The 24326-nt window shown below is 48.3% G+C and overlaps 1 protein-coding gene across 5 annotated transcripts in view; it reads left to right on the forward strand.

Annotated features, from left to right (window-relative positions):
- FRMD5 (FERM domain containing 5) overlaps positions 1–24326 on the forward strand; it is a 294349-nt gene that overhangs the window by 191988 nt on the left and 78035 nt on the right. The window contains exon 1 of one of the 5 annotated variants that reach the window (XM_050967343.1): positions 17270–17331. The exons of the other annotated variants lie outside the window; for them this stretch is intronic. The gene's annotated coding sequence lies outside the window, so the exon portion shown is untranslated. Of the gene's footprint in view, positions 1–17269; positions 17332–24326 lie in introns of those variants that run through there. 5 annotated transcript variants of the gene reach the window in all.

Below are 24326 nucleotides of genomic sequence, written 5' to 3' on the forward strand. Positions count from 1 at the left end.
AGAGCGAGAGGGTTGGGGTGTCAGCTCTGTGTGTCTGTGGGTATTGACTCCCTTGGTGGAAAGGATTTGAATGAGGAGAGATGGCAAGCGAGGAGTGGGGGGGGAGGGCGCTCTGTGCAGAGAGGGTTGGCCCAGAGGGTGTGTAGGGTGAGAGCGGCAGAACGAGAGGAAGGGGAACGTCACTGGCAGAGAGGAGGGAGTAGGAGGGAATAGCCACACTGGCAGCTTTACCAGAGAACCGTGCACTGAAGGGGCCATGGAGTCTGAACCCTGGGATGGCTCCTCTGGAGCAGGTCGAGGTGTGTTGGAGCTCTGCGGGGAACCTGCGCTGGAGAGGCCTCTGCAGGGAGAAGCAGCAGATTTTAGTCTCCCAGGGCTCAACATCTCCCACAGCGTTACTGAAATGCAGCGTCACTGAAATGCGTAGCAGTAACATAACTGGCCCATCCTAAAAGTATCTGTGCTAATGGTCTGTCGTTTCTGGGAATTACACATTATCTACTTAGTGCGTGCGTTTGTGGTATTTATGGTGTTCTCTATAGTTACTCTCTGCATAGTTTGTTTTGTTAAGTGATTATCATTTACTAAATACAGTAATTTCCAAAACATATTGATTAATTTTAAGTTACGCTCAAGTAAGTAAGGCTCCATTCCTGGGACCGAGACCTATCGATTGAGCAGATGGCCTGTTAGTGATTCATCAATAGCTCCTGTCCAGTTACCTTAAATTAAAAATGAAAACCCAAATGCTCCAGATTATACACGTAACTAATGTATTCAGCCATATGACAAGCCTCCTGGTCTTTCTACACCCTTGTGCTGTGCTCCTTGAAGCATCCTGTCCCTCGTTAGATGTGCAGCTCTTTGGGATAGGAGCTCTGCTGTTTGACGTTTGTACAGCACCTGGCACAATGCAATCCCGATCCAGATTGGTGCCTCGAAGTGCTACCACTGTACAAATAATCATTAACAACCACACTGAAATTGGTGGGTAAGGACAATTCCTGAGAGTTAGGATTGAAGAATCTAGCCCCAAATAACCCGTAATTTTGGCTGGGGCTGACCTAGCAGTAGAATAGCTGGGAAACTAGTGCAGTGATTTATTGATTCGTCACTCTGAGCAAGATGCTGATCATGCAAGTAATGAACAATGGCAATGAGCTTTAAATATAAAGTCTAAGTACAAGCTACTTCCACTCCGGTCACTTAAAACATAGCAAATATTTGCGCCTCATCCAGCATGTTTAGAAATCTGGAACTTGGAGGCTGTGGGGTTTTGTGTCTGAGGGTGTGTTCAGAAAACAACCTAGCTGAGGGAATGATCTTGCTTCCATTGAAGTCAGTGCGCGTTTTGCCATGGATTACGCTGGGAGTTGGGCTAGCCCTGAGATGTGTTTGAGGTGTACCTCATCCTTCTGTGCACGCTGGCTTTGTAATTTCTCTGCCTATCTTTTTACTTCAGAACACAAACAAAACACACCAAAAACGCCCTTATCCTTTAACCACACCAGATACCCAGGATAAAACAAGATTCTGGTTCAGTGCCTAGGGTAGTGCTCGCTACCCAGATTTTGCAGTCCCAAATCCCTGCTCCCATCGAAAGGGACTAGAGCAAGCGGAGAGGAAGCTCACAGTGATCCCCTAACACAAGATTTTACCTAGTGCTCCTTCCCCGAGTCCTCACACTGGTGGCTTGCCTTAGGGTCTGTCTACATTGCAATTAATAACCCCGTGACTGGCCCGTGCCAGCTGACTTGGGCTAAGGGGCTGTTTAACTGCAGTGTAGACATTGGGGCTTGGGAGAGAGCCCGAGCTCGAGGACCCCAGAGCTCAGGCTGGAGCTGGACATATCAAGGCACCATAGAAGAACTGATGCGTATAGAAGGAGAATCGGGCTCACGCTAACAGAAAACTGTAGGGTTTCCATGGTGGTTTCCATCTTCCAAGCAGTTTCCAAACCCTCATGTGAGATGAGTCAGCATTATTATCCTCATTTAACAGATGTGGAAACCAAGGCAGGACACGATTAAGTGACTTGCATGAGGTGTCAGATGGAGTCATTGTCAAAGGTGGGATTAGAGATCCCTGGCTCTGTAATGCAACAAAGAGATACCTTAGACCAATCTATGTCCTTAGTTTTACCAGCTTTTACAAGCCCATCATGTGCCAACTCCTCTGTCACTAAACAGGGGTTACGTTACACATCTGCATGGTGTTAAAGACTTGAGGATTGTAACATCTTCTGGTTTGTTTAATTAAAAAAGAGTGAAAGAATTACAGCCAAGCTGTAATTGTATTGTGAGCTGGAGTGTCCTTTGCTAGCTATTCCTGATGGGGCATAGCTCCTTTCATGTGTTTATTGGTTACAAAAATGTCATTAGCCCTACAAAAGAGGAGTTCTCCAGCGTGGCTAGAGGGATTTCGGACCTTGTCCCCAAACGCACGCTCGCTTCTGCTGTGCTAGCCTTTGTCAGCGTCCAGCAACACCAGCTTTTCTTAGATCAACAAGGCTCCTGGTCAAAGGAAAAGCTGCTTCTGCTCTATATTAAAACACCAGTTGAGTGCTGTCTCACATCAATACTTCTAAGGCTCTGAAGTGAAAAATAAAAGATAATTTTACTCATTACAGCAGTGAATTTGCACTTTTATGTTTTAAGTACTTGCCTGAAAACTTCCCTAAGAACTGGTTAGTTTTCATTGATTGGGAACTGTATTTACATAGTAGACAAATTAGCAAAGATTGTCTCATATCTCATTCACTTACTCGAAGGGATTCTTCCCGTCTTCTTCCTTTCTCTTTTAAACGTAATGTTTAAAATACAAAAATGCACAGTTGAGATTCACACAGAAAGAACAATTTTAAAATAACCTCCCGGATGTGCCCAGAACCTTTATGCAGACTTCCACGCGCCGTAATCCCTGGACGAGTAGAATTCCACACAGTCAGATGTGTTGGAACAGCAGGTAGGATCTGTCTTTCTGAACACCACTAAGGCACAAGATACTCAGAATTATGACTCTCCAACCCAATACACAGTTCTTCTTGATTCAGATAACACTTTGCACCTACACTTTGTCATAAATAGATAACACTTTTCACCTACAAATCAGTGTTATCTGTTGATGACAGCAAAGGACACGCAGCTAAGACTTCTAAGTCCAGTTTCTGACTATCACTGTTTCCTGCTCTGATTAAGAAAAGTCATCTCAATGTGCCGCAGTTTTCCCCTCTGTATAACTAGTGAGGTATGTGCTGCACGGGGTTGTTGTTTATTAGATCAGGTCTGGAACACATGTCTGAAATGGAAGGAAGTACATTCACTTCACAGTATAAAAAGCTCAGACAGGAGGTATCTCAGCTTTTGTTTCGGGGATAACCGGTAAGAAGACAGGCTATTGTCTGAGTATGGGAGAGCAGCAGTAATGCTGGTGTGATTACATTGTTTGTAAGCCACTGCCAGGGGGTCTGATACACACTGGGGCCTATTCACCCATGAAGGTTTGTCAGTGAACAGTGGTGATTTTGCTGCTTAGCCTTGGATTGATCAAAAAGTCCTCAGGTTCCACATCATGTGTCACAAAGGAGAATAACCATCTTGTTCTAACAAGCCCCCTCAACCCACTTATCACCTGGTTTTGATCCGAAAAGATCGATACAGGAAACTGAGATGTCTTTTAACAAATAAATGTGGGGATGACAGCAGCCCAGGACTCCCACGCGAGCGAAAGCAGCGGAGATGAGAAGGGAGCCCAGCAGTTATGCTGTTGTGTATAAAAACATCGCTTGACTCTGTTAAAACTTCTGGGAATTGTGTGGCTAAATCCTCTGCATACGGAAGGGAACAGAGATCAGGATGGTGGTTTTTCTTGGACTGATATGTGCTCTGCGGATAGCTAGGCAGCTGGGTGAATTTTGTTCCCTCACCTCTCTGTTCTTGTTTTGTCTTGCTGACATTCGTTCCAATTCAGCCTCTGAGAAAAGATGCTGGACCCTCTTCTGGAAGTGTCTGATTCCCTTCTAAAGCAGAACCTTGTTTTATCCATGGCAGAGTGACAGGTGAGGACACTTCTGATTTTCGACCCTGATGGCAAGCCAGCCTACCAAAGCAGGGCTTGCCAATGACTGCAAGGGGCCTGATTGCAGAGCTGTGTTAGAAAGAACCACCTCACCATCTGGCTTCCTGCAGGGGCCAGGGTGTTACCACGCCAGAGCTCGCTGAAATGGCTATTTTCAGAGCCATTGGCCCACTTGGTTTTGGATTGGGATATGGAGAGGAAAGAACTCTGTTGGTTAGTTGCTTCTCTCTCTCCCTCTGCATGACAGCTGGTGAGACTTGCAGTTGCAGACTTCATATTCTGGCATTTCATCTGCGTTTCTCAGCACAGGTGGTCTTTCAGTGGTTTGCTAGAAAGCTGTTTAGTAGTAAATGATGCTGGTCTAAGTGTTATTACAGTAGAGTAGTGATTAGAATCCCAAATCCCATTATTAGTGCTCATTAGCTTGTAACACACGTGAGACACTGTGGCTGGCAATTTTCACGTGAGATGCTTCGAGTAGCCTCAGTGAGTGGAACTAGTGAACACAGGCCAGAGTGCTAATGCCGTAACCACATCGATATCGCTGCCTTGTCTTTCCTATCAACCAGCGCAGCCGCGGCCAGGGCTCCGGATAGCATCATTACTGTGTGAACGTTGCAACCACAGACTAAATGTGCAGAGTAATCTTTGAGCTTTCTTGCTGTTTTTTCCTCCTCATCTGCCAGTTTGATGCTTATTCATCTCAGAAAGCCAAAGGGAAAAAAGTTGGAGGCTACAATTAGCTTATGGTGGCATCATCTCCAGCGTGAAGTCATTATACTTTTTCTGAGGGACAAGTAAGGCAAGATTCGTTTCACAGAACGACTTTTCTAGTGCCAGCAGCAGAGAGTCCTGTGCACCTTATAGACAAACAGACGTATTGGAGCATGAGCTTTCGTGGGTGAATGCATCCGACGAAGTGGGTATTCACCTACGAAAGTTCATGCTCCCATACGTCTGTTAGTCCATAAAGTGCCACAGGACTCTGCTGCTTTTACAAATCCAGACTAACACGGCCACCCCTCTGATACTTTTCTAGTGCCTGTAAATGTGGACACATTGAAAATTTTATTATTTTCTAACTAGTAGCCCAGGGGGCTTGTTTTCCCTTTAATTCCTTGCCTCACATTTAGAGGGCCATTCGGAGAGCTCATTCGTTCGCCTACAGTTGTTACAGTGGAGAAGGTGCTGAGAGCTGTGGCTGTTAAATACACTTTTTGTGCAGTTCTTGTTAAATAGCCGCATGTCCCAGTGGGAAGAGCACTCTGGGAGCCAGGAATTCTTGGGTTTGTTCTTAGCTTTGCCTCTGCCATGTGGGACAGTGCCTCTAACCAGCTCGTGACCATGTTAGCTAGAGATGAGTTCAAGCTACCAGGTTCAGATTTGGCTCTAAACCTTACTAAAGTTTGGGGCATTTGGATCCAGGCTTTTGGCTTGGCTCTAATTGATCTCACAAACGCTCCCAGCGCCGGAGGGGTTCAGAGTGTTTGCCGGAGCTGTAAACTGGGGCAGGGATTGTCGTTTCGTTAGGTGTGAATGGCCAGTGCCCAACACAAACGGGCCCTGCTCCCTGAGAGCTCCTGTAATAACTCACTCAGATCTAGGGGGCTGGTGTTGGTTACAGAATTTCAGTTGGTGGGTCTCAGCCTTTCCTGGACTGTCACTCGTCTGCTGACACAGGTCCGAGTTCCAGGACCCACCTCCCATCCAGCTATAAAGGGAAGGAAGGTGATTACAACCCCCCACTCCCTGGGCGAGGATCCTCCTTGCCGAGTGCAGATGTATAGAGGAGAGGGAGCAGAATCATGGCTCCAACCCATCACGCATGGGCCAGCAGAGGGGTAGCATTTGGCACCATTTCCGTTGCAGGCCACAGTGAATTACCACCCCCAGCGTAAGGAGGGAGCTCTGGGAGCCACCGTCTGACTCACAGTTCGTCTGGAGAGGCTCCCGCACCGCTCCTCCCTCAGAACTGCCCGTGTGACAGAGCAGAAGCCTAAAGCATTGAGGGGGAAGTCAGCCCTGCAAGGCCTTGCTTGGCCAATCTGTAACAGAAGTGTTGGGAACCCACATGCCCTGTTTGTGTGTCATGCAAATTCCTTTAAATAAAGGGGTTACAAGGAGGGTAGCAGGCGTCCTGTAGTTCTATAGCCGTGACGCTGCTTGTTCTGCTGAGGATCCCAGCCATGGGATGGGTGCAACAGAACAAAGAAACGATCAATCACAGATACTTGAGACACAAGCTTCATTGGAGAAACAGGGGATTCCCTCCCCTCCCCCCAATTTCATTTTTCAGCTGGGGTCTGACAACTTTTTCTTCACATTTCACTTCCTTTTAAGATTATTAAAATCCCTCCTCAGGTAAATCAGGGTTGGAAGGGACTTCAGGAGGTATCTAGTCCAACCCCCTGCTCAAAGGAAGACCAATCCCCAACTAAATCATCCCAGCCAGGGCTTTGTCAAGCCTGACCTTAAAAACCTCTAAGGAAGGAGATTCCACCACCTCCCTAGAGAACCCATTCCAGTGCTTCACTACCCTCCCAGTGAAACAGTTTTTCCTAATATCCAACCTAGACCTCCCCCAATGTAACTTGAGGCCATTACTCCTTGTTCTGTCATCTGCCTCCACTGAGAACAGCCCCTTTGGAACCCCCCTTCAGGTAGCTGAAGGCTGCTAACAAATCCCCCCCCCTCACTCTTCTCTAAATAAGCCCCTTAGAGCCATAAAGACGTTTGATCGCTTAAGAGCGAACAAAAAAGGCATTAAATACAGTGGCTACATCTTAGCTGCACTTAATGTTTGCATGGCACTTTGGGGCCCTGTTCAGCCAGGACCTGCAGCATGTGGCGAACTTGAAGGGCTTGAGCAGTTCCACGGAAACTGTCCAAGCCCTTCTCAGCCACTATCAAATCAATCTCCAGAGTTTCCCTGGGGGATGGGTAAATTGTTCCCGATTATAGATTGGGGAACCTAGGTCATGCCGCAAATCAATGTCTCTGCTGGAGCCCTGCCACTGACCACTACCCACTGCTGCCTCCCGAGTCCACCTTTTACTCGGGGTGCATCTGCACTGCAGCTGGAGGTGGAGGGACATGCGCTGGCTTTGATCCAGCTGAACATAGCAGAGTAGCTCCCCCACAGACCCAGTGGCTAGCTCAGGTTGAAAGCACCCTTTAGAGATTGAGGTGGGGGGGATCCGGAGTTGGGTTGGGGCAAAACTAAAGTTGTATCTTGAGCTAAGAGTGCAGCTAAGGCGCCCTTAACACCATGTTCTCTTATGCACAAACCCCCGTCTTGTTACGTGCACCAGGCTTACACAATCACCTTTTGAACGATAGCTGCCTTACTCCCCTGGAAGAGCTCTCTTGGTGTGTGATCGTCCCTTGATGTGTGTTCATGCTGCTAGCTTGAATCACGGAGAAGAGCTCCGTGGTGGGAGGATGTTACAGACAGTACAATGCAGGCATCAGATACATTAATGCACAGTCGGCTGGTGCTGACTAGAGGGGAGCTGGAGACCTGTCCTTGTGGGTGGGAGATTTGTATATCTCATTCTGATCAGAATCAAAAGCCCACAGCCTAAAGCACACCCGAGGAATGAAAAGATCGTCTGGGTTTAAACGTTGCTGTGCAGAGTTGGTCTTCTCCTGCTCTTATCGTTTTAATATTTAAGCCTTTGTACCCAGCAGTCTGTGGGGAATGGTTAGTGAGGTACTACAGACAGGGCTGAACCTCAGCCGCACACATGGACTCCCCTGAACTTTTCTTTGGGCCGGGCCGGGGTGGCGTAGAAGGTTTGTGAAATTTGCTGCTTTGGTCTGTCTAGCGGATTCCATATCCAAGGGTGCTGTCTCTGCTGTGGTTTTCCTCTTTTGTCTTGCTGTTACTTTGTGCATTGAAGTGAACTGATGGGGTTAAACAAATTCTAGGTCCTGTGGGGTGATTTCATGGCCAGAGACCTATGAGCTGTCAGGGCTCCAGAGGTTCTGCAGCTGATGCAAAGAATCACAGCCAGCTGTTCAGTAGTTTTTATGGCTGGGATGTTATAGTATGTTTATCCTTGATGCAGAAATTTGTCCGTGTAGGCTGCAGAGGTTACTGCAGCAGCTAATCAAGAAGCTGAGCTTTGTTGCTTAAAATGCTCTAGGAAGTGTCTTAAAATTGTGGTTTTTCCATCCTTGTCTAATATTGGAACGCGTAACAAGAAATTCTAGGATTTCTCCCAGCCACTTCCAACATCAGTCTGTACATTATGCTAGCACAAGCTATGTGGGTGACTGCTAAACTGTAATTTTTCCAGCTGTGCTAATGATAGCAACTGATTGAGTGCCCCTCGATGAACAGTAGCCCAGGAGCAGTCTGCCTGCAGGACCTGCGATCAGCAATTTATAATAATTGTCAAACTAATTAAGTAAAGGTGGCTTCTTACTGTTTGCAGTCTGGCACAGGAAGTTGGGATTTTTTGTTTAGTTTCTGCTGCAGCAAAGTTTGATTAGGGAAAAGCAACTGCTGAAAGGATCCATGGCTGAATCAGACTTCCGTGGGTACAGAGTTACTCCTGAGTCACCCCAGTGGGAGCGAGATCAGAATTGGCCCTTACATTACAGAGTTTTGTTATGTGCTGTACAAGGCTCGGGCAAGGGTTTGACTCAATTTCTGCTTTGTCAGAACTACTTGTCTCGTCTCTAGACACAATTGTTGCAATTGCAGCGCGAAGTTATGGTTAATGCTAATCGCTGCCAGTCTGTCAGTTCAATTGCATGTTTTTCCAGTGTCATCTAACTGCAGTGACATTCCGAACGCAACAAACAATTTAGCTGCACTTGAAAGGTGACAGCAGGTGACGTGTGAGATGAAAGTAGCGAACGGGGAGGCCAGACACATCCTGAGACGCATCGCTTGACACTTGCAGAGTGCATTGCATTGTTACGATGCCATCGCATGGAAAGCAGTGGGATTCCCACACCTCGCAGTGTCCTCACTTGAGGCTGACCAGTGGACAGTAAAAGATTCATGACAGGGGACAGAGTGGTCACCATCTCTCTCCCAGCCTTCCACTCCAGAGGTATCAACAGTGGGGAATGAATGATTAGAGGCTTCCAGGGCGCATGGATAATTAGCAAGGATGAGGGCTGTGCCTCAGTTAGTGGTGGACCCCAGGAGCTCAATCTAGTTAGCTTTCGCTTTAACAAAGGAAAGTAAAGGGGTGACCTGATCCTAGTCTGTAAGTACCTCCCTGGGGAACAAATATTCAGTAATGGGCTCTTTAACCTAGCAGAGAGAGGTCTGATGCAATCAGAAGCCAAAGCTAGACAAATTCAGGCTGAAAATAAGGTGTACATTTTTAACAGCGAGAATAATTAACCCTGGGAGCAGTTTGCAAAGGGTCATGCTGGATTCTCCATCACTGACCATTTTAAAATCACAATGGGATGTTTTTCTATAAGCTCCGCTCTAGGAGTGATTTTGGGGAAAGTCTGTGGCCTGTGTCACCCAGCAGGTCAGACTAGATGATCACAACAGTCCTTTCTGGACTTGGGATCTATGAATCTCCGTTACTCTGTACAGACTGATGACAGCCTCTTCCCACACGCTGACTTCAGTGACTGAAACTCAGCCTGGTGAAGATTTACTAGGCTCTGAAGCAGGATTTATTTTATTTAACACTATCCCCTTACTGCTTCAGGTCTGATAGTCAGTCTCCCTCTGTGCAGTAGCAGGGGGAGAGAGCCACAGACACCAACTGCACTGGCTCTAACGACATGCGCGTCTCTGTGTAACTGTGTTCGAGTGGTGTATGGTGTGGAGAGAAGAAGGAACTCACTGGAGGGCAGGAGGCTGCTACTTGGTGAGCTCCCTCTCTGCTGATTTCAGGGCCAAGCCACATGACCTCCTCACCCTGATCACTTGATACCTGTGAAAGACAGTGATGCAGCAGATTGAGAGGGATCACAGGTCCCCAACCCAGGTCCCCAGTGCTCAGACGGTGACCACCACCTGGCAGCTTGCCGGAGCCACCGGAGTTCGCTTTCCAAGGGCTCTGCCCACACCGCTCCTAATTGGGGGAGACGTGCAGCCCCACCGATTGGCTCAGACGCACTACTTAAGCCAGAACGAGGCACAGGAAGCTGTTTGAGCAAGCAGGGGAATCTGCAACTGGCTGCCATTTTGACCCTGTCTCCTCTCCTGACTCCTGAGCACTGTCTTCCTGTCCAGTCCTGGTGCCTGCCGCCTTATCCCAGATCCTCCTCCATGCCTGGTCCCTGCCTTGCTCCAGGTCTCTGCTCCTCTGCCCTCCCCTGGTCTCTGACTCTGGCTTGACCCTTGGTTTGACTATGGACTCTGTCTCCAGTTCTGATACCCCATCCCACCCTAGCTCCACTTTCTGGCTCCCAACTCAGACCACCGAGCCTGACTGCCCATGTCATGCTCCTCATACTGATATAATGCAGAGCAGTGTGTGACAATGGACACCGGCAGCCTGGGAGAAACAATCTGCCCAGAGCTCCCTGGCAGCCTGATCCTGCACCATTAGGTCAAAGGTCAAGACTTATGTCTCAATCAAGACTTATGTCAACAGATTGTTGCAGATTAATTTTCCTAAAACCCTCCATGTGCGTGTATATGTGAGATTGCTCTCCAGCCCTTACCCCTCACTCGGCTTCCTGGCTATGTCCTTGAGGGACTGAATCATGTAGTAAATCCTGGGAACAGCTCTGCCTTGTGGGAAGAGGTGTGTACTGTGTTAATTAGTCAGTCTGTTGTGACAGCCATTTATTTGTTCCCTCACTGTGGTGTCTGGGTGCCTTGGCTTGGCGCCCACTGTGTGTGGAACTTCAGGGGTAGTTAGAGAGACAGGAGGCCCTACCCTGTCGCAGTTCATCATGCAACACACGCGAGCAGATACCATGGTGATGAGCATAATATTAAAACGTAGACCGATGGGCAGATTTACTGCAGAGAAGGTTAAAGGTGTGGAAGGAGTGCAGGGTCTGCATCAGGAGCAACGGTAATGGTGCCTGTGGAATGGAAAGAGTTTGTGTTTGGTGTTGAACTTCCTTTTCTGTTGAGTCATCTTTGTGTGCCTGAGAGTGACAGAGGGGCAGTCCTGCGAGTTCTTTTGATAAACAGGGATGTTGTGGGGTTGGTAACCAGTTCCTGAAGTGCTGTCTTGGCAGATGACCATTCACCATTCTTTGTGAGAGTCTCTCCTTTCCCTACTGAAGCACAGTGTGAAGGAAGAGGGTCAGGACAGGCAACTGAAGTTTTATGTAGCAAATTCACTTTCAGGGAACCTGATTCACTGACATTCTAAGGACGTTTTAGTCCTTTTGTGGAGCTACAATGAATTTGACCAGTTAATTCTCCCCAGAGTTTAAAGTATCTTTGGATTAGCTATTCTAAACTCTTGTGGTGATGCCGTATCAGAGCCCATCCAGCATGATAAACTGCTGACGCGACTGCCGACGGAAGGGTCTGAGATTATCGAGCTGTGGGCTTGGGCAGCCCCAGAATCACATTTAAAATTTCATTCTTGGAATACACTGAGTATGGTTAGGTAGGGCTCTGATATTGCATGTGGAAGTGGAATTTTACTTTTATAGTGTCATTAATATTGAAGTTATATGCTAGAGCTGGAGATAATGCTGCAGCTGGAATTACTAAATGTAATTATCATGAGCAAGGAGGAGTCCTATAGCCAGATTAATAGCTGGTACCAAGCCAAGTTTTGGGAGTGTCCCATTTCTGATGCTTAAGTGTGACTTTTGCACCGGAGTTGGAAATTGCATGGAAAGTGATGTGAGTTCTCCTCTCCCAAAATTAGAGAGAGTCTGGAATGAGAACCCTATATCTGACCTCTCCTGAACTTTGGGAAAGTCTGGATGGATCCCGTATGATTAGAGATGACCATTTATATCGTTGATATTACCACGATTATACAGTTGCCATAAATCTTGTACAAAGTGTATCATGTGGTTCTCAATCCATTTATCATTGTAGGTCACAGGTTGAGAACCACAGCACACCTCACCCAACCCTCCCCACAGACCCCTAGCCCAGAGCCTGCTGCCCAAAGACCACTCCACAGCTGACAACCCCAGAAGCCCGCCGGGCCGGAAGCCTGGACCTCACTGTATGGCCTGGTGGCCTTTAGCACACAGCTGGGCTGCAACTGTATCCTAATCGGGCCGCATGCAGCCCAGAGATTGAGAACTGCTGATGTAAGGTATCCTTGGAAAAGTTACAATCTGTCAACTATGACCATCCTGGTTAAATCTAGATATCATTTTTATATCCTTAGTTATGAATATTGGCTATGGACTTGTGTCTTAGACCTTTGTAGTATTCCTGGGTGACACCCTCCAGATACATTTACAACAGGGCTAGACAGCTAGGTGTTGATGGCCCATCAAGGACACTCCACTCTCCCAATGGTCATTGAAGAAACTCATCCCGCCCAGATAACTCTTCCTGCAGATGCCTCAGACAGTGAGGAGCCAATGGCCACCCTCTGTGATTCAGCAAACCATGAAAGGACATATGATAGGCTCATGTGACCCTGGACTCCATCTGGAGACAGTAACTGTCCATTCACCAGGGCTATGGGCTTTGTTTGGGACAGGAAATTTCCATGCACATGGCAGAGGTTATAAAACGACACCTGAGAAATCTCCATCTTGCCTCTTTCCTGCTGCAATTCTCTGGATTTACAAATAAAAGGAGCATCTTGAACTATGGATACACCTTCCAATCTTTTGGACGATACCAGAAAGACTTTATAAGCCAGCCGTCTCTGCCATCACTGCTACACACCTGATACAAGGACTTTGCAATCATTCGTATATGTATGATCTACTAGCCATTTATAACTCTCTGCTCGTTTACTGTTAAATCTTTAGTTGGTTTACTGAAGATTGGCTGACACCGTGATATTTGGGTAAGCTCTGAGATACATCTTGATCCCAGGGGTAAGTAAGTGTCCGATTGTTTGAGATTAGAATGAACCTCACCTATGGTGAAATGGATTTTCCGTAACCTCTCACTGTATTAGATTGGGTTGCCTGGATGGGAGCCACGGGCTGGAATGCCTCCAGGGGATGTTGTTTGGCTTCTAGTTTAACCACTGTGGTACTGTAGAAGCTCTTTTGTTATTTGCTGGGTGAACCTAATTATAGCGCAAACCGTCAGCTTTGGGGATAGTCTGCTATCAGCGTGGCCTATCCCAGGCAACCGGTCACAGATTCAGTTCCAGATCTGAACTCTGCGACCTGAACGCCAGTGCCATAAGCTGGGGCAGTGTCACTTGGCTAGATGAGACCAGTAGCAAGCAGAGATGTAGCTGTGGATCTGCTCTTCTTTACTGCTGAGTCTCAGTGCTGTGAATTCAGATTTCTCTAATGGGCTTCAGGGGATAGGCACACAGTATCTCCAGCCAGAAAATACAAGAGTGGGAGACAACAGGCTGGATTTATAAATATTTAACTCCTCCCTTGAATGTCTGCAGTGTTTGTAAATAGAGCGAAGTGCTGACTAGCATCCATGCCCAGGTTTTATGTTCTGTGTTATCGATAAGCATGAGAGGGGCGAACACCAAATAGTCTGTAGTAGAGGTTAGCGGCAGAGGCCCTGCAGGGAGCTCACAGAGACCTTCAGGAAAGACTCATAAAGAAGCAGCCATGGTGAGGACTAGACATTAGTTGGTGCCATTCTGGCCGTGGGTTCCGTTGTGCACACTGCTTTCATTGCAGCTTCAGGGCATCTGTGGCATTGGTGTGTTGCTGCTGCTATCAGAAGAGCAGCAAAGAATCCTGTGGCACCTTATAGACTAACAGACGTTTTGGAGCATGAGCTTTCGTGGGTGAATACCCACTTCCTCAGATGCATGTAGTGGAAATTTCCAGGGGCAGGTATATATATGTGTGCTAGCAAGCAAGCTAGAGATAACGAGGTCAGTTCAATCAGGGAGGATGAGGCCCTGTTCTACCAGTTGAGGTGTGAAAACCAAGAGAGGAGAAACTGGTTCTATAATTGGCAAGCCATTCACAGTCTTTGTTCAATCCTGAGCTGATGGTGTCAAATTTGCAGATGAACCGAAGCTCAGCAGTTTCTCTTTGAAGTCTGGTCCTGAAGTTTTTTTGCTGCAGGATGGCCACCTTAAGGTCTGCTATAGTGTGGCCAGGGAGGTTGAAGTGCTCTCCTACAGGTTTTTGTATATTGCCATTCCTAATGTCTGATTTGTGTCCATTTATCCTTTTCCGTAGAGACTGTCCAGTTTGGCCGATGTACATAGCAGAGGGGCATTGCTGGCATATGATGGCGTATATTACATTGGTGGATGTGCAGGTGAATGAACCAGTGATGGTGTGGCTGATCTGGTTAGGTCCTGTGATGGTGTCGCTGGTGTAGATATGTGGGCAGAGTTGGCATCGAGGTTTGTTGCATGGATTGGTTCCTGAGCTAGAGTTATTATGGTGTGGTGTGCAGTTGCTGGTGAGAATATGTATCAGAAGAGGAAATTTTTATATTGAGCTGCCTTTTGCATACGTTAGTGAATGGGGGTGTTTATTGTGCTAGTCAGATTGTCACAGACAAAACTCATCGGAGAGAAAACAAACACGTACAAAGTGAGATTTGCAGCTACTCCTCCCCAGGGAGAGCAGCTGATGTGGTTTCTGTCACTCTGGGCCAGGTAAATCCCTGGTGTAACTCTCCAGGAGCCGTGGAGTTACACCAGGAACAAACGTCCTTTGTATTCATGGCAAACCAATGACGGGGAAAGGTGGCCCAACAGCCTTTTCCTCTCATTTCTGAATGCTAGTGCAGAACAGAACACAGTGCCTAGGCCCAATCCTGCTCCCTAGGAGTCCACAGGAAATTTTACGATCAGGTTGGGATGCTAGATGATACAGTGATGAGCACTACAGAGAGCTGAGTCAATGGAACAGATGTGATTTCCACTGACAAACATGCCCTACACGTTCTCTGTGGGTTCCTCCTGTGTGGGAAAGCCCTGCACATGTTAAGCATATGCTTTCAGGAGCAGGGGTATTTCTAGTTTGCCCTTGGGGGATGGGCTCCGGCTCTGGCCGAGGAGGGGCCCCTCTGCCATGTGGGTCATGGCTACAATGCTTGGGGATCTTTGGCCTGGGAGAAAGGGTATGGGCAGCAGGATGTTTCCACTCATAGATAAGAACCTCTCAAATTTGTCCATGTGGATTTGTTCACAAAACTTACTCCAGTTCCATTTTGTGTTACCATAATTAGAACAAAGTTGAAAACCAGTTTACTGGTCCTTCATTGTTTTGAAAATCACATGAAATGTGGCCCATGGTTACACAGACTCTAGCTATCACTTTAGCTAGTGACAATGTGCACTGTTAATTAGATTCAAAGGGTAGACTGCTGGTGCCCCCAGGTTTGACTAATTTCAGTGGGATACATTATTCTGAAACATTGTTGTCTGTTCAAATTAAGCTTTTCCACACACACACACACACACACACACACACACACACACACACACACACACACACACACACACACACACACACACACACACACTCACTCTGCATCTTTCAACATAACCCACTGCATAATCAGCAAAGAGATGCAAAGTTTCTAAAACGTTCTGCACATGCAGTAGGGAAACTCACTTGTCTTTCTCAACTCTCAGTTCTCAATATGTTGAAACAGTCTTTTCAAATGGTATGTTCTGAATCAACCATTACCTTTAACGCCCTTTGCGACAGTGTCTCAGGCACTTTACAAACAGATCAATAATGGTTGCAACAGGAGAGTCTTTAGACTTGATTTAAACTTAGTTAGTGACTCAGTGAGACCAGTTAGTGCAGCAAGTGAGTTCCGGCGGGTAAGGGTGGAAAGAAAGAAGAACAGTTACCAACTGGGTGCAGCGCTGAGAGCTGTCAAGATTTACTCAGGTCTACAGCAGAGGCCAGGTCTTAGGAGAATGCTGGCCAGGAAACTGTTGGGGGAAGGAGTGAGACTGCAAAGAGTAGCCTTGTAGGCAAGCAGAAACATCCATGGCATCATCATAAAGAAGTGCCAGTGAAGTTCTCCCGTCATGTAGGAGGACTGTGCTCGCAGATCCTGGCTCTGGAGAGAATTCTGCCTCTGGAGGTTTGTGCAGACTGCAGGTGTGTAAGGCAGGTATCAGAACAGGGAAAGTAGTAAAGAATGAAAGACCGTGCGGCAAGGTCGTAAAGGAGACAGCCTGGTCACAAGGCAGGAGAATTCTAGGGACAGCAGACTGACAGTTTCCCAGTAGAAGCAACACGAGTCTCTGAAGAAAGCTCAGAGTAAGTGACCACCCAGGTTACAAGTTTTTGAAGCAGCAGAACAGAATGAGCACTGATTTCCATGCCCAGCGGACTCCACTTGGTGTCCAGGTCACGCTGCCATTCTCCCCTGGACACAGCGGCTGGATTTCCACAGGCTCATTCTCTGCTGGAGCTGGAGCTTCACACCCCGTGTGTCTCAAGCAGAGTCCCTCTCCTTGTCCCCATCACTGCTGACTTTCCTCTATGACTGCATGAGACACTAGTAACCTGCTGCAGCAGGATGGGAGCCAATTAAATGCCGCAGACTTGCAAACGGAATAGACCCTGACATGCGTTTATACTTGGAAACACAGGCCTGCTGTTGCAAGGGGCAGGGGACAGCCCTTCCATTACTGCTCCAGCCTGATTCTGGGATACTTGTTACTAGCCCTTTGGAAAAGTCAGACACCGCAGCCAGTGCAGGCTGATGTGGAGTAAACAAATAATTTCAGTATTTGCATAATTCCAGCCTGAACTTCTTAACTCTTTAAACGAAGCAAAACTGATTTAAAATGCAGTGACATTTACCATAATGTATCAAACACAAGAAACATGCTAGAGACAGACCTCTAGGGGTTCCCTGATTGCCTGGCCTATTTCTGGTGAGTGATTATTTGATCAGATAACAACGTATTCATTAAATGGATTTGTAGGAAAATAGGATCCTGTGTTATCTTAAAGGAGCCCTGTCAGCTGTCAGAAGCAACATTTGATCTGCACAAGATGAAAAGCATTAAAGCACAGCTCCTGCTGACTTCAGAATGCAAGCACAGCCAGGTTACCGAGTGTGTCTGGCAAGGCAAAAGAGGTGCTGGAGTGCTTTCAGAACTAGCATACCACGAACAAGACTGTGCCAGATGGACAGGCCCGATCCAGTGCTGGTGGTGCACTGGCTCCAGATTCTCACTGGTACAAGTAAGAGCAGAATCTGGCCCAATAACTTTTTCTCTTTTTTCTCTTGGTAAGTAAGAACTGCAGTGAGAGAAACCCCTGGCAAGCTCTACGCCTGGAGTCATTTCCAAGAAAACTGCTGGAGCCAGGTAACAGGGCTTGAGATTTCCAAATGTGACTTGTGATTTTTGGGTGCCCAACCGAAGCCATTATAAAGGGGCCTGATTGTCAGAGCATGCTGAGCACCTGCTCTCTGGAAATCAGCCATTTTGGAATCATAGTGCCGGGTTAGGAGCATTGTATGTCAGCTTCCTGCCTCTGGAGACTTGGGGCCGGATGCTGTGGGCACCTTCAGTGGGCGTTGAGGGCACTCAGCACCGCATGGGATCCATGTGTTCTGGTTCTAATTAGGTTAGAAGTGAAAAGGAATGTAATGGCCTCAGTCTTTATTTTTTTTGGCATCTTTTCATCTGTGGAAGACGGTGGGAATTGCAGCTTATGATGTAGATGGTTTACAATGCCTCGTGTGACTGAGTAGTCCAATCTGAGATTTGAATGATCTTCGGCAGTTGCTGTGAATGTCTGTATCTTGGTTGGGAGCTGCTGGCTTCCTACAGGCTCATTTCTCTTCAAGCTTTGGGGGGGCAGCTTCTGTCATGGACTCTGATGCCCCGATGGAGATGATGGCGCCACTTGTTACAATCACTTGCCAAGATTTCCCATTGGTCAGGATCAATTCCAAATTCCTTCATATCTCGCTTGCACGTGTCTTTATAGCAAAATTTGGGCCATCCTGTTGTTCTTGTTCCCTCTGATAGCTCCCCATATAGCCTGTCCTTGTGTGTGCATCCGTCTTCCAACCTACTCAGATGGCCTAGCCAGTGCAGTCGTCTTTGCTTGAGCAGGGCTGTCAGACTTGGTAAATTTGACCTTCAAAGAACCTCTGCGTTGGTGACTTTATCTTGCCATTTGGTATTGAGTATGCGGCGTAAACAACGTAGGCGGAAACCGTTTAACCTCTTCTCCTGATGAGCATAAGGTGTCCATGTTTTCCCACCATACATGAGAATGCTGAGCATGCAAGCTTGGTACACTAGCATTTTGGTGTTGGTGGTCAGCTTTGAGTTGTTCCAGGCTCTTTTAGTTAGTCTTCTAAAGATAGTAGCAGCCTTTCCAATGCTAACATTTAGTTTTTCATCCCGTGAGAGGTTGGTGATCACTGTCGAACCTAAAAAGCTGAACTTCTGGACAACTTCTAGCTGGTTTGCATTTAAGGTAATTGGAGGATCTTGTGGAACCCCCTGTCCTAATACAGCCTTGATGCTGATGGTGAGAGCAAATGGCTGACAGGCACTTGAAAGGTGGCCCATGAGTTCCTGTAGTAGATCTTCATAGTGGGCTCTGAGGGCAGCATTTTAGCAAAGCCACGAAAGCACCTCAGGAATCTAGCACCATTCAGCAAGGTTAGCCTCCAAACTGGCCTGGCATGGGTGCTGCGCTCCAAACAGGGGTGCACTGGAGGTGATGGGTGGGGAAGCGTGTGCTCATCTTGTTCACACTGCACCTGGCTTTCCAAGATGCTCTTAGCCCTTGCCTGATGAGCACTATATTCCTCTCCACAAAATATACCACAGAATGAGTCATCAGCACAGTACTTTACTGAGCATTATCTTGAAAATCCATCATTATTTGTAACAGTCTCTCAGAATTTGGAACTGTAATTTCTTTCCCATCCAATCTTGTCACTTGTTGATTTGGTAAATGGTGAATTTTCCCCCTGTGGTTCCTAATGGATCTTGAAATTGACACACACCCCTTTTTGGTTTTTCACCAGTATTTAGTTTTTCTCTCGAGCACAGAACACAAGAAAGAGACATTGTATGCACCTGCCTCTGCATCCATAGCACTTGGGGGTTGGGAGGGTTGAGAATAGTGTTTCTTAGGGCTTGTCTACACACACACAAGTTGCACTAGTTTATCTTAAATCAGTTTAAAAAAAAAGAGTTTAGTTACATCAGTGCATCCCCACCCCCATCATGTGGACACTTCTATATTGTTTTAAAACAGCAGCTTACATTGACTTGGCTTGTTTCTGTAAATGTACTGACACCCGCAAAATGTTTCTGGGCCAGCTTTACACTGATGCAAGGGCGTCCACAGACAATGATGTACTGGGTTAACTAAATCAATACTAAATCACACTGTTGATTAAATGGGTACAGTTCTACGTATGGACCAATCCTTAGTTAAGTGATGCTGGAGAGCAAAGAAAGTTCAAGAGTAACAAATATTTTTGTAGGTCCTACGCTAATATTGCCCCCTTCCACCCCCCCAAAAAAAACAACCTTTCAACCATGGATTGGAGAATGTTTTGAAAAAATAGTAATCCTACTTCTAATCTAGAGGATATATAGGCACTGTCCGCTGAGGTCCTACACATGTACCTATCTTCATACCCAGTCAACAGCCCAATGGACTTCAATGGCACCACTCTCACTGTCCAGAATTACACATGTGCCTAAGGCTTTGCAGGACTGGGGCTTCAGGTTTTAATAATCTCAAAATACACCCAGTTTTAGGTCTATGATTCTTCAAAATTCCTCTGTAACTCCCAGTCTTGCTGTATTTAGAAATTGTCTTCGCACGTTGGACCTTACAAAACATGGTAGCTGTTCAGAAAGTTGTTTTCCATAGACAGCCTGTTCAGGTTCTTACAGAAGTCATTGCCGTGTGTTTGATGTATGTGCTGCAGCACATGCAGAGCGGAAGTGCCTTCACCTGTATACAGCTGAGTAAAGAACCTGGCCAGAACCAATACAAATTCCTCTTGGCAGACTAGCTGAAGTGACTCAGGGAGGGACTGAATCATAAGAACCACAAAAAAATATACTATGGCATAGACCCCTAGCCATACCTCTTAAAACATTCTGTTTAGCCATGCTGGGACGCAGAGCTAATCAGTGCTATTACACAGATGAAGTTTAAACATTGCTACTTTTCTGGAGGTGTCTTGTCCCATTCTTAATGGCAGTTGGACTGGATGTGCATCCTGTTCTTCCAAAGGAGCTCTGCAATAATTCAGCAATGCTTCGACGAATTTAGAAGTTCCTTTTAGGAATGGATGTTTCTTCAGCATAGAGTCTTTAAAGCCCTCACTGGTTATAGACAAATACAGACTTTAACAGCACACAGCAATGCAAACCAGTGTAGAGCAGGAAGGGAAGAAGTAGTTATTCTTAATACACCTCTACCCCGATATAACATGACCCAATAGAACACAAATTCGGATATAACACGATAAAGCAGTGCTCCGGGGAGGCGGGGCTGCGCACTCCGGTGGATCAAAGCAAATTCAATATAACGCGGTTTCACCTATAACACAGTAAGATTTTTTGGCTCCCGAGGACAGTGTTATATCGGGGTAGAAGTGTATCTCAATAGAAGAGGAGAGAGAGAAAACAGGTTAAAAATAAATAGTCCTTGAATCATAAAATAGTGAAAGACTAAAGAAACTCAACCTACTTAGTTTATCCAAGAAAAGGCCAAGAGGTTACTTAATCGCAGTCTGCAGGTACATAGAGGGGAAGAGATTTCTGACATTGGGTGGCTCTTTAGTGGATGATGGCATAATGAGCTCCTGTGGCTGGAAGCTGAAGCCAGACGAATTCAGAGTAGAAAAAAGGTGCAAATTTTTAATAGTGAGGGAAGTTAACCACTGGGACAACTTGCTTGGGCATGTGGTAGATTCTCTGTCACTTGGGGTCTTTGAACCACGGCGGGATGTCTTTCTAAAAGATCTGCTCTAGCTCAGGCAGAAGTTGTGTTTGATGCAGAAATCACTGGATGAGGTTCTCTGGCCTGTATTATGCAAAAGGCCAGACCGAATGACCGTTTCTTCTGGCCTTAAATCTATTTAAACATCAGTACGGTGTTCTGCGGCTTTACTGTTTGATAAGAGACTGGTAATCTTACAGCTTCCACTGTGCAACTGTCACGGAGTCACCGGGCGATGCTCCAGAACTGCTCCCCACCCAGCCAGGCAGGACTTTGGGGAGCCTCCTCTCCCTAGGAGCAGACTTGTTCAGGGCAAGAAGCTCACACAGCTTCACCTCCTGGGTCTCTCCTTGGAGCATTCAGCATCCTCTGCCCCTCCGTGCGCTTCCCACAGCGAGTCCACCCCAGCGGGGTCCTGGGGAAGCCACCGGGTTCTGCACCCCCACTTTGCAGTCAGACGTGACTCTCAGCCAGCCAGTAAAACAGAGGTTTATTCGACGACAGGAACAGGGTCTATAACAGAGCTTGTAGGTACAGCGAACCGGACCCCTCGGCTGGGTCCATTCTGGGGGGGCAGTGAGCCAGACCCCCAGGTCTGCCCTCCACCCTTGGCCCCAGCCAGCTCCAGACTAACCACCACTCCCAGCCCCTCCTCTCTCCTCAGCCCCTTTCCCGGGCCAGGAGGTCACCTGATCCCTTTGTCTCCAACACCTTCAGCTGGCACCTTTGCAGAGGAGGGGCCCAGGCCATCAGTTGCTAGGAGACAGAGTGTCAGGCATTTAGGTGCACTGGCCCTTTGCTCTGCCAGATACTTAAGAACTGCCATGGGGACACTGAGGCACCAACACAGTATTCAGAGAAAACATTAAGAACTTTCCCAGTTCGTCACATCTCTCCCCCCTTCGAGACCGAACTGAGCGAGGTCACTCCAGCCAGTGACCTGGGGAAGTTCGAACCCACCAACGTTCCCATGGATGCCCCAGCATCTCTCCCATTCCTTGGTGTGAGTTACACCAGGACAGTCCAGTCTCACGCCCTCCCTTAGGTCGGGTGTGCTTGATGGCACTTGCAGGCCGCATGTAGGAAGGTTTATGCGGCTTGAACCCTTTTGCTACCCCAATACCTCTGGGGTTCAAACTGGGACGGGGTCTTCTCCCAGCACTTAAGAGCCCCCCTCTTGGCCTTGGCCAGCTTTGGGCTTGGGCAGCTGCTTCCCACTTTGTGGCCCAGACACAACACCTTTGCCGTCCCCCCTTACACATTCCAGCTTTTAAGGTCAGTCCCACCTCCTTGAGGCAGCCCATCCCCCTTTTCACCTGGGACACCTGTTCCTCCCAGGTCTGGCTAAAGATGCACATGTTATCAGTGTCTGCCAGGGCCAAGTTCTCCATCTCCCTCTGCTTGTCTAGAATCTCCCCAGGCCTAGGCATGGGGTCGGCATCGGACACTGTGATGGCTTTAAGCTTCTGATAGCCCCCATAAAACCAGATCATCCTGTCTCCCTTGGGGATCAGCCCCACGGGTGAGGCCCATGGGCTGTAAAACGGCTGGATCCCATCTAAAGGCAGCATGTCCCTGACCTCTCTCTCCAGGTTCTGGGCTGCTTTCCCAGTGACTCTGAATGGGAAACACCTGATGGGGAGATTGTCTCCCACCTCAGCGAAGAGATCCCCCCGGGGGTCTTCCCCCTTCTCCATCCAATCCTCCCTCTTCAGGTCCAGGGGTCCCCTCACTCTCCTCCCATCCAGCAGCTCGAACGGGAAGAACCCTGTGGATTCCTGGGGCACCACCAGCTGCCTCCCGATTCCCCCCAGTTCTACTTCCCCTTGGGGAGCCCATTCCCAGGACAGGAATCCCTTCTCCTGCAGGACTCTGTCCCTGCAGCCTTCCCCAAGGGGGTTTGCAGTGCTGTGGCCAGCAAGTTCCTGCAGCTTCTTCAAGGAGGGATCCCTCTGCAGCTCGGTCTGGGATTCAGCGGCTGGGGCAGGGAGTGGGACCTGCTCCCTCTCGCTGGCTGGGCCTGGAGTCACAGCCCCCCTGAGCCCTGTCCCTGGTAGCTCCCTTCCTGCTGTGTAATCACTTCCCAGCAGCGCGTCTGGACCAGGCAAACCTGTTTGGCAGCTGACCTGCCCTGCCCGGGTGTCCCCCCACTCAGCTGGGATCTCAGCTGCCCCCGTGCTCAGCACTGCCCTTGCTGTCCCAGTGGGGCCAGGCAGCGAGCTCTTTGCTCTGGTCACAGCATCAGAGCCAGCGTGAGCCCCCTCTCCGGTGTGCAGGGAGGCGGGGAGCATCTCTCCCTCCCATTCAGCCCCAGGGGGCTGGTTACAGGTAGGCAGGTATCCTGAGCCCTGCAGCCCCTCCCCCCTGCCAGCCAGGTCATTTGCATTTCCACTGACCATTTCCATCCTAGCCAATTGGTTCCCTGGATTTGAATTCAAACCCTCGGCCGTTACAGGAGCGGGGCCTGGATCCTGTCCCAAGGGGAGACAGTCACCCCCCAACAGGGCCTCCCAGCCGATATCCTGGAGAACCCCAACGACCAGCCAGCCCAACCCCTCCTGGGTCTGCACAGGGATCTGGGCCATAGGCAGGGCGAGGGGCTTCACCCCAGGGAACTTCACCCAGGTCCCACAGTCCCTCAGCATCTGGGGCTGCACCACCACAGTTCTCTCTGTCCCAGGGTCTCGCCCCCGCAGGCGTGTTTCCCCACTAACCCCTGGGCAGCCCCCTATGTCTCTCTGATCCACCATCACCAGTCCACGCTGCTGCTGCTTCTCCTGCAGCTTTTCCTCGGGCTCTTGCTCTCTCTCACGGTCCTCTTGCTCTCTCGGGCTCTGCTCCCATCCCATCCGTCTCCAATCTCCTGATGGGGAACCCAATCGTGAAGACCCTCGTCTGATTGGGGACCAGACTCCCGGGGATGCCTGGCTGATGCTCCAGCTGCTCTCAGATCCTCTTGTAGCCCCATCTGGGCCAGGAATCTGCTCCTCAGAGCGGTCCTTCTCCTCCAACTGCACGATTAACTGTGCCTTGGTGAATTTCCCCATGTGTAACCCTCTCTTTGTGCACAGGATCACAATGTCCTTCTCAAGGAGCTGGTGATAGGCCATCACTTCACCATTCCCAAGTGGCTCTGGACTCACAGGCCTGTGTGCTCTTGGCTCCCCCATGGTTTCCAGGAAGAACCCCTGGTGTGCCAGCCCTTCTCGTGATCACCACCTCTTTGCCAGGGTCGAGCTGCAGAC

The sequence above is a fragment of the Gopherus flavomarginatus genome, chromosome 9, assembly GCF_025201925.1.
Source record: "Gopherus flavomarginatus isolate rGopFla2 chromosome 9, rGopFla2.mat.asm, whole genome shotgun sequence".
Taxonomy (NCBI): Eukaryota; Metazoa; Chordata; order Testudines; family Testudinidae; genus Gopherus; species Gopherus flavomarginatus.